This window comes from Amphibalanus amphitrite, unplaced genomic scaffold, assembly GCF_019059575.1.
Source record: "Amphibalanus amphitrite isolate SeventyFive unplaced genomic scaffold, NRLGWU_Aamphi_draft 000036F_arrow, whole genome shotgun sequence".
Taxonomy (NCBI): domain Eukaryota; kingdom Metazoa; phylum Arthropoda; class Thecostraca; order Balanomorpha; family Balanidae; genus Amphibalanus; species Amphibalanus amphitrite.
In genome coordinates, this window is record NW_024881532.1 from 898,544 (window position 1) to 907,805 (window position 9,262).

Consider the following 9,262-nt stretch of genomic DNA (forward strand, 5'->3'; position numbering starts at 1 on the left):
TATTTGTCGGCAGCTCCGCCCCAAACTGGTAAGCAGTAGATGATTCGAGAGAAGATATGAGCTTTGATAATGGTAAGCAGGGCCCCGGTAGTGAAGCTGCGCCTGAATCTGTAAAGCGAAATCAGTATGCTGTAGCAACGGCGCACAACTGATGAGATGTGTTGATTAGAGAAGTCTGTGGTTGATTCCATATTGATTCCAATTGTTCCGTATTGATGACCTTCACACATTTCAGATGTTTTCATCGCTCTACCATATCTCCATCCAGTGTTCGCCACGGGCCCCAAAATCCCCAGCCCAGCCCGGCCCGGGCCCATGGGTTCAGAGCCCGGCCCAGCCCGTAGCCCGCTCTTGGCAAATATGTCCAAGCCCAGCCCGGCCCGGCCCGTCAAAAATAGCAATCTAGTTATTGTCTTAGTCCATTGCTATAATAAGCATGATTGATTACACTATTTTGAGAACAATTCAAATTGCATGAATATTAACATGGCAATCATGACTCCCTTCTTTTCAATAAATATACTCATTTCAAGTACCTATGGCACAAATTTTAACAGTAACAGCAAGCACCTCAGTCAATTAGGTCATGATTACACACCTATAAAAAGTGTACATGATTATATTAACTACATTATATGAGTAAAGTTATCTTGCAAGCTGATGTGTGTGAACATTATCATGCATAATTGGTGACTCTAATGCATACTTGAAGGAAGTATTTGCAACTTACTCTATACTTCCCAGCACTTACCAGCAGAAAAAAGCTTGACTTATGGGAATTGATGAATCTGTCTGGGATTGACCTTGCTGTTAAATTCACTCCATTGATGCTGCAATATCAAAAGCCTGAGAAAGCATACAAAATAGGTGACACTAGCTTTAGCACTGTCTTCCAAAAAAGAAGAAGAGAAAATCCATCCATTTATCAGTAAAACTGATTTAATCTATTTTCAATTCATGCCCACGTGTCAACCGAATCTCTGTGGACCAGTGATGCCATCCACATTTTTGCTCCATCCCAAGATCTCGACCAGAATTTCCCAAGATTCTCGTCTCGAATCCCAAGAATACCCATCGCATATCCTTAGGAGTACCCCAAGTAAATCCATAGCTTATTTTGGACATATTAGTGTGTTAAGTATTCAACTTTCTCTTCTTCGGGTCCACCCTTGTCCTTATTGGCGTCTTTACAGCAGCTAATGTACAGGTCTCGCGGGTTTTAGCGGTAGGTTTTGCACCTAGAAAATTTAGTGTACTTCAGGCTATATCTTCGTCGTCTTAAGCTTTTAAGTGTTGAAGATGCGATCGACTTGTTGGGTAACAAGCCGGCCATGATCGTGTAAAATGGCTTCATCGTAGATCGATTAGTTTCTGAGATATAACCGGAAATGTAAAAGTGCAAAACCTACCGCTTAATCTCGCGAGACCTGTACCTAGAGGCCGGGGGGAGGGGAGGGGGAGGGGGTCGATCGGACTCCTACAGCTGATCGGTTCCTGACCGAGTATAAGAGCTTCACGAAAAATGAAGATGCTGGCCTAGACAACATGAAGCCGGTTGTATCTGCTGACTGCTATTATGGTCAGGTCATTCGTCGACCGTCAATGGTGGGTCAAGGACCCAAAACACAAAGTTCGAATCTGTTTAGAACTTCTTGGAAACGAAGTCTGTGGCATTTTGGATTTATTTCGAAATTTGTCTCGTGACACATTTGGAGAAGCTAGGGTCAGGTGAGGTCAGGCTGATTTTTAGTGTTTTCCACCACTGAGTTTTGAAATACCTATGGGCTCCAAAACAAGCTCTTAAAAGCTTATGTGAATCCCGAAATCGAAAAGCCTATGCTGTAAATCTGCACGTAAGCCAGTGCCCGCTGGGGCCCATGAATTTTCAAGCCGACGATGGCGAGGGGGTCTAAACGAGGACCTAACTCGTCCCCTGGCAGTGGCGCAGCCAGGGGGGGTGAAAGGGGTGAGATCTCACCCCCGTCTCTTATCCTAGGGGCCCACCGTCGATTCGAACTGTAACGTTATGCAGCCTGACATTTTTTTATCATAATGTCAAGGTCCGTCATAGGACTGAAAAATAGTTTTCAGGCCTGATAGCCCCCCCCCCCTTAGGATTTATAGTCCCATTTTATGATTTAAGAGGGTACATCCAACCGATTGAACTAATCCAAGGCCTAGGAGGGCCCGTTCCATGGCATGAGAGGGCCATTTCAGGCCTGAGAGGGCCCATGTCAGGTCTGTGAGGGCCCATTTCAGGCCTGAAGGGGCCCATTTGAACCTTGAGAGGGCCCATTTCAGGCCCTAGAGGGCCTGTTTGAGGCCTGAGAGGGGCCATTTCAGGCCTGAGAGGGCCCATTTGATGCCTGTGAGGGCCCATTTCAGGCCTGAAGGGGTCCATTTCAGGACCTAGAGGGCCCATTTCAGGCCCTAGAGGACCTATTTGAGGCCTGAGAGGGGCCCATTTCAGGCCTGAGAGGGCCCATTTGATGCTGTGAGGGCCCATTTTAGGCCTGAAGGGATCCTTTTCAGGCCCTAAAGGGCATGTTTGAGGCCTGATAGGGGCCCATTTCAGGCCTGAGGGGGCCATTTCAAGCTTGAGAGGGCCCATTTCATGCCCTAGAGGGCCTGTTTGAGGCTAGAGAGGGCCCGTTTGAGGCCAGAGAGGGCCCGTTTGAGGGCTGAGAGGGGCCCATTTCAGGCATAAGAGGCAACATTTCAGACCTGAGAGGGCCCAGTTACGGTATGAGGGGGGCCTTTTTCGACATGATAGGGACCATTTCCGGGCTGAGGGGGCCCATTTCAGGTCTGAGAGGGCTAATGTCAGGCCTGAGAGGGCCCATTTCAGGCCCTAGATGACCTAGCTGAGGCCTGAGAGGGGCCCATTTGAGGTCTGAAAGGGCAAATGTCAGGCCTGAGAGGGCCAATTTCAGGCCCTAGATGACCTATTTGAGGCCTGAGAGTTTACTTCAGGCCTGAGAAGGGTCCATTTCAGGTCTGAGAGGGCCCAGTTCAGGCCTGAGGAGACATCCCAGGAATGAAAGGATCATCCTATGTGTGGGAGAGTCCGTACTCCGTGCCTGGTCTGGGTCTGAGAGGGCCTACCCCAATCCTGATTGAGCCGATATCATGTTTGATATAGGTCAACTCACCACATGTATATTGATGGTCCAGTTCATGTCTAATGGGCCCATCTCAAGACTCAGAGATTTTATGCTTCAGGAAGCCTACCCCAAGCGTGAGGGGGCCCATAGAGGTTTTTGTTGAGGCTCATGGAGGTCAGAAGCGGCGGAACACCTTCAATTAAGGGGGGGGGGGGCACTGCCGACTTTCGGTCCCATTCTTTCCATGCAACGCCCATAGGGCTAATGTTAAAATGCCAAAATCAAAGGGGGCACGGTGCCCCGGTGCCCTCCCCGTTCCGCCGCCTATGATGGAGGTCCCGCAGTACGATATGTCAGCCTCTGAGAAAGCCATGCAGGGCCCTGCCAAGCCGACATCTGAAAATCTTCTCAGGCCTGTGCCTGCCTCACCGCCCGGCCCCACCCCGACGTCTAGGGGTTTGACGCCTAGGTATTTATCAGGACCCCACACCGGTCCATGATGGCTCCAAACTGACACCTGAGGCTCCTGCACCGGCTTTTGAGGGGCCCACCGACCTCTGATAGCCACCACGCATGACGCAGGCCTCAAAAGACCATGTCGATTGTCGATATCTAAACCCCGAAGTCTTGGAAGGCCTGTGCTCTATGCTTGAGGGCTTTACGTGGGCTTGTAAATATCCCAAACTGGCTCTAGCCTAGCTCGACCGCGCCCGCAGAGCAGGGCCCCAGGCTTTCCAGTTTAACGCCCCTGAGGGGTGTTTGAATATCCCCTTCTAACCTGACTCCAGGGTCACGTAGCGACAAGTGCGGCGGTAGGCGGCTTTCTAAAGAGCGTCGAAAATCATGGAGAAATTGCTTCAGTCATATTGCAGTTCAGACCAAAGCACACGTCATCATGTTCATCGAAGGAAAAGTTTCGCCTATTTCGACACTCGAGGACATAAAAAGCTACAGGGTGGGGCAGCATAATCGGGAATAAATATCAAACGGGATTATTTGGTCATGAATTTAAAAATATAGCTCCAAGCACTATTTTAACAACATCCCATCAATCGGTCACCTTTTACCTATCCCTCATCCTATTTGACCGCCCTTCGCGTCGATGACCTTCTCAAGGCGGGTCCAAAAGCACGCGCATGCACGTGCAGCCTCCTGCTTGTCCATGATCGCCCATCAGCTTCGTACCTTGCACTGAAGACCGTTTTTACTGATGATAAGTTGTTCATTAAACTTCTACCAAAAAACGCTCCATATAAAGAATTTGTTCGGATTTAAATCGGCGGAGTTGAAGGACCAGAAGTTTTTGGTTCATCTCAGGTGGAGGTGCCCTACACAATAACATGTCGTCCTCACTGCAGTACCAGCACGGACAGAGTCCTCGTAAGACGTGATCTGGACCGTCAGTGATCCTCTCTTCCGACGACTCCACGTGAGTCTGCCAGAGTGTGGATGTATTTACCAGAGGTGCTCGTTTTATCCGGGCTCGATGAAGTAGGGTGCACCACGTGCACCTCCCTTGAAGACCACCCATAGGTCCATCACCTCAACAGGATGTTTACTTTGCATGACCGCTGCAATATTCTCGATACAATCCCCTATATGGCATGCCATTCTTTTTTATCGTATTCCAGTCGGTGATAAGATTTTTGGTCGCTGAAGTTTTGAACATTGTTTCTTTTTAATATGCTCAAGAGCTTCTTCCTTATATTCAAGTGAGTCATCTTGTATGTCCTCTGCTAAGAGTTATTTTACGACGATTACGTTAACTTTTTGTCCTAAGTATCCCCACACAATCCTTATCGTCCGTGATAACACGTTGACCTGTCCAGCAACCTTTACGTGGAATGGCATTGTTTTAAACAAAATGTTCTTGTTTTACTCGTTTAACATTAGTGTCTATGGGCGCGCGCAAAGCACTTGGAGCACCGTCGAACTATTTTGCTGCTCTTTTCCAGGAAGTTGCATGCTCATGGATGTAGTCATGTCAGATGATGCACAACTTTTGGGCGTTTCATTGCCATGATATAATTTATCAAAATAATGCCATGCCTACTCATGACCAGAGCCCAAAAAGCATTCCCGATTATGCTGCCCCACCCTGTATAGCGCGCTGAAAGTGGGTTCGATAGCTCTCTAACTCGTGCAATCAGCCATGGGGGGGGGGGGGCGTATCGGCCAAACCCGATCATAATTTAAGACGGCTAGAAAGACGAGAAAAGCAACGGATAGCTATAGGATGCTTCAGAATCGTATTGGTCATTTTTCGATTAGGTCATCGCTGAGGTCATTGAAGATGAAATTATGATAAAATTATGATAAACACAAAGACAAGATAACGACGAAAAAATTCTTGTTTTTATATTTTTCACAAATAACCGTATAACTCGTGAACCAAAGAGCTAGAGCTTTGCGGAACAACTCATTCGATAGGCCTTTCAAAACGCTTTCGCTTTTAAGATTTGACCTCAATGCCTCATGTCAATGGTTTGGCAACAGAGCAGAGGGTAAAACCGGCAAAACCATCTAAATAGTCGCATTTTACCAAAACAGTTTTGCTAAGAATTTTTGCAAGGACTTTGGTGATAAAAACTATGAGACATTTACTTTGTCATCATTCTCTTCTTAACATGCATCGAATGAGCTACCTATAATTCACATAAAAAGCTCAACTTCAAAAGGTGACCGCAGATCAAGGTCATGCCCTTACTTGAGAAGTTCATGATGGTCATCAACCGATCCGTATGGATGATTAACACCTTCAAGACAATGTCATAACGATAATTCTACCTCCTCTCCTATATCAAAAGTAACAGTCGAAAAACTGATGTTGAGCTTTTTTAAAGGGACCCTCCCACCTTAACATTAGATTTGAGTTGAGATAGCCAAAATGGGGTCCCTGGCTCACAATTACCGGTTTCGGCACTCACAACATCGAGAAATGCCTTAAATCGGAAATATTGAATTTCAAAATTGCAGCATTTTGATTCAGAGGGGCTAATGCTTAGGAATACCCCTCTGAATGTGTGACGTCAGCGCAAATATCTAACGATTTTTAAATGTTTGACTAAAACGTTTTGTAGCACGCGGTGGTATATGCTATTTGCGCGCAACATCTGCCGCAAACGCCGCACTTCTAAAATAAAGTCGCTAGAAACAGCGGAGATCCCAAAAAAGTAAACAAAAGTAAAAGTCTAATATCTTGAAAACCGGTGAATATTTTTCGATGAAATTTGGTAGATATTGGTTTTCGCTCTTTCTGAACCGAGCGACATCACTTTCATGCCAATTCATTGACTTTTTTGAAGGTGGGAGGGTCCCTTTAAAAGCCTTTTGACCTAGCCCGACCCTTTGAGTGGCCGCTGGCCATCAATTGCACGCTGTACATCAAATATGGGCAGAATGGTCGTGTTTCTGTAAATATGCTGTTGTTTTTTACGTGCCTCTTCAGATCAAGAGATATTTGTCCTTTTCTCCGATTTGACTGGTAATGATGACAATGATCTGAACTTTCGTTGTTGGTAAGGGGCCCCCATTTGGTTGAGGGGGCCCACTTTGCTGGGGGGCCCATCACGAACGTCTCTCACCCCCGTCGCCAGAGTTCTGGCTGCGCCACTGTCCCCTGGACTATATAGTTACAAGACGTCAGCAGTGCTGTGAAGGTCGCAAGGTTACGCTTTGATTATTTTTGGTCCAGCAGAGCCCAGAGGTCAGGTGACCAGACACTTTTCCGAGGTCAAAGACAAATTGCCCTTATTTTGGTTCGCGGTCAACGGATAAGCCTCCATAGAGCAAAACCGTAAAATGAAACGCTTTGTGCGAGAGTCGCTTTCTGAAATATTTTTTAGGCATAATATTTGTAAAAGCTTTTCATAGCCATCCAACATCATGCCGCCAAACCACCCATCCCCGTTGATCGGTAGTTGGAAATTAAACAAATGAGCGCCAGTTGCGAACAGCGACTGAAAGCTGCTACTATACCCATAACAAGTAATGGTACAAAAATAATCCTGCGACCTCGGGAAGATAATGCCTGCAAGAAACATCGCAGGCTTCGTCCGTTACTTCAATATGTTTGAATGCTATTAACCGTCCGTGAGACAAATCCATCCTAAATTTATTATCGACCAAGGAAAAAAGCATTCGACAGCATGAGAAGACAAAGTGAAATCAGCTTCTGCCAGATCCCAAGATATGCAGCGCAAATCACAAGATCCCAATGTTAATGTTCAAATCCCAAGATCTTGGGACAAATCCCAAGGAATGGCATCGCTGCTGTGGACAACTATCTGCTGCTTTCCTTGCTATTTCATGTAAGGCGTTTTTCAAGATATGGATATCGCTAGCAGCAGAAGCAGAAAACATGGAAAGCTTGAAATGTCATTGGGTACTTTTGCGACTTTTACGCATCATCATCATCAATTGAAAATGAGCGAACACTTCTTGGTTGTCGCAGCTGCGGCAGGTAGCGATTCTGACCAATTGTATAATAAAACATATATGATCAAGTTTTTATTTTGTTTTTCGTTCGAATTTTCAGATTTCGTGATTTAAGTTTTATTTTTTATTTGTTTCATTTTGTTTTTCACCTTTATACTTACTTAAAAACGTATTTATTTGATATACTGTTGTGTATACTACCTAGATGCCGCCACATAATCATAGCACCATGATCGCAAATTTTGTTGAGAAGGGGCTGGTTTGTTGTGATTTATTTTGACAAATTTATGGACATTTAAAGAAGCTTTCATCGCGAAATACTCTGTAGAATTCCTCGTTACTTACAGTGTGTTCGTGAGTATCCTTTTAAGGTTCTGTTCGTTAAAAAGCCGTCGGTGAAGGAAAAAAGACTGTTGGAATTGTCTCACTATCGCCATATATAAGTGTTAAACTTAATGTAGCCCTGTAGCCCATCATTGTTGAGTGGCTTCTTAGTTTTTGGAGTTGTAGTGCTAAGTAAGTTATTCTGATAACTACATTTTAACTTTTATTAACAAACTAATGATGCTAGAGATTCTCTGATCTTTTTGGTTGCGGAATTTTTATGAAAACCCTCATGTGTGACATGATGTGATATTGGATAATTCTCAACATTCCCAAAATTCAATATCAAGTAGGTTTTCTTTCACATTGCTTAAATTTGGTTTAGTTTTAGTATTTTCCCAGTGGGTTTTGCTTGCATCAGTTTCCAAATTTTCTTAAATTGACAGTCGCAAAACCCATAGTCCACAAAGCTCTTGGCCCGGCCCGTCCACAGCCCGTTAACTAATGATATTTGGGGGCCCGGCCCAGCCCGTAGCCCAGCCCGGCCCATGGCCCGTTGGGCTGGCCCGGCCCGTGGCGAACACTGTCTCCATCAAAAGTTACTGTGGATAAACTACTGGTGACATCTTATGACCTAGCATGACCTTTTGAGTGACCGCCTGCCGTCAACTGCACCCTGCCTATTGAAGAGGTACAGAATTGTCATGTTTCTGTAAAGATCTAATGGTTTAATGGTTTGACATGTTTGTTCAATGCAGGAGGCATTTATACTTCTCTCCTATTGCCTTATAATGATGAGTTCACAAATCTGAGCTGTCAAATCAAAATCAAATCAAATCAAAATCAAAGAGTGAGGTGACCTCTGGTCTCATATCTTGAAAATCCGATATGTAAAGATTATTGATGCTGATACCTTAATGCAATACACCGGGTCAATAAGCTGTAGGAATGACAGGATCATAAGCTCTGTGACATGGTTACTTAACTTGACCTGGTGCCATGACCTTAGGTGACCTCGAGTCAAAACTTTTACTGACGACGCAAATTTAAGGGATGATGAGCTATACAGAATTTCGTGGCACTACACCTCGCAGTTTTTATACTATACACACAAAATAATAACTAAAAAATGTGGCCAAAACTCCCCCCCCCCCCGGGGGTGAAGGATAAGCGATGAGTTTGCCCCCACCATGACTAATCACCTATATCACACTGACTGGCTAGATCTCGGCGTCCATCTGTCAGCGCGCCCGACCGGGTCTATCGACGGTGACCATCGACCCAGCGTTGCCGGAGGAGCTGGCGCGCTGCCGCCGCCGCCGGCGGCGACACTAACGGCCGGCCGCCGATCGATGGCCCCGGGCGCCGCGCCGCGCCCCGCCGCCGGACCCAGTGGC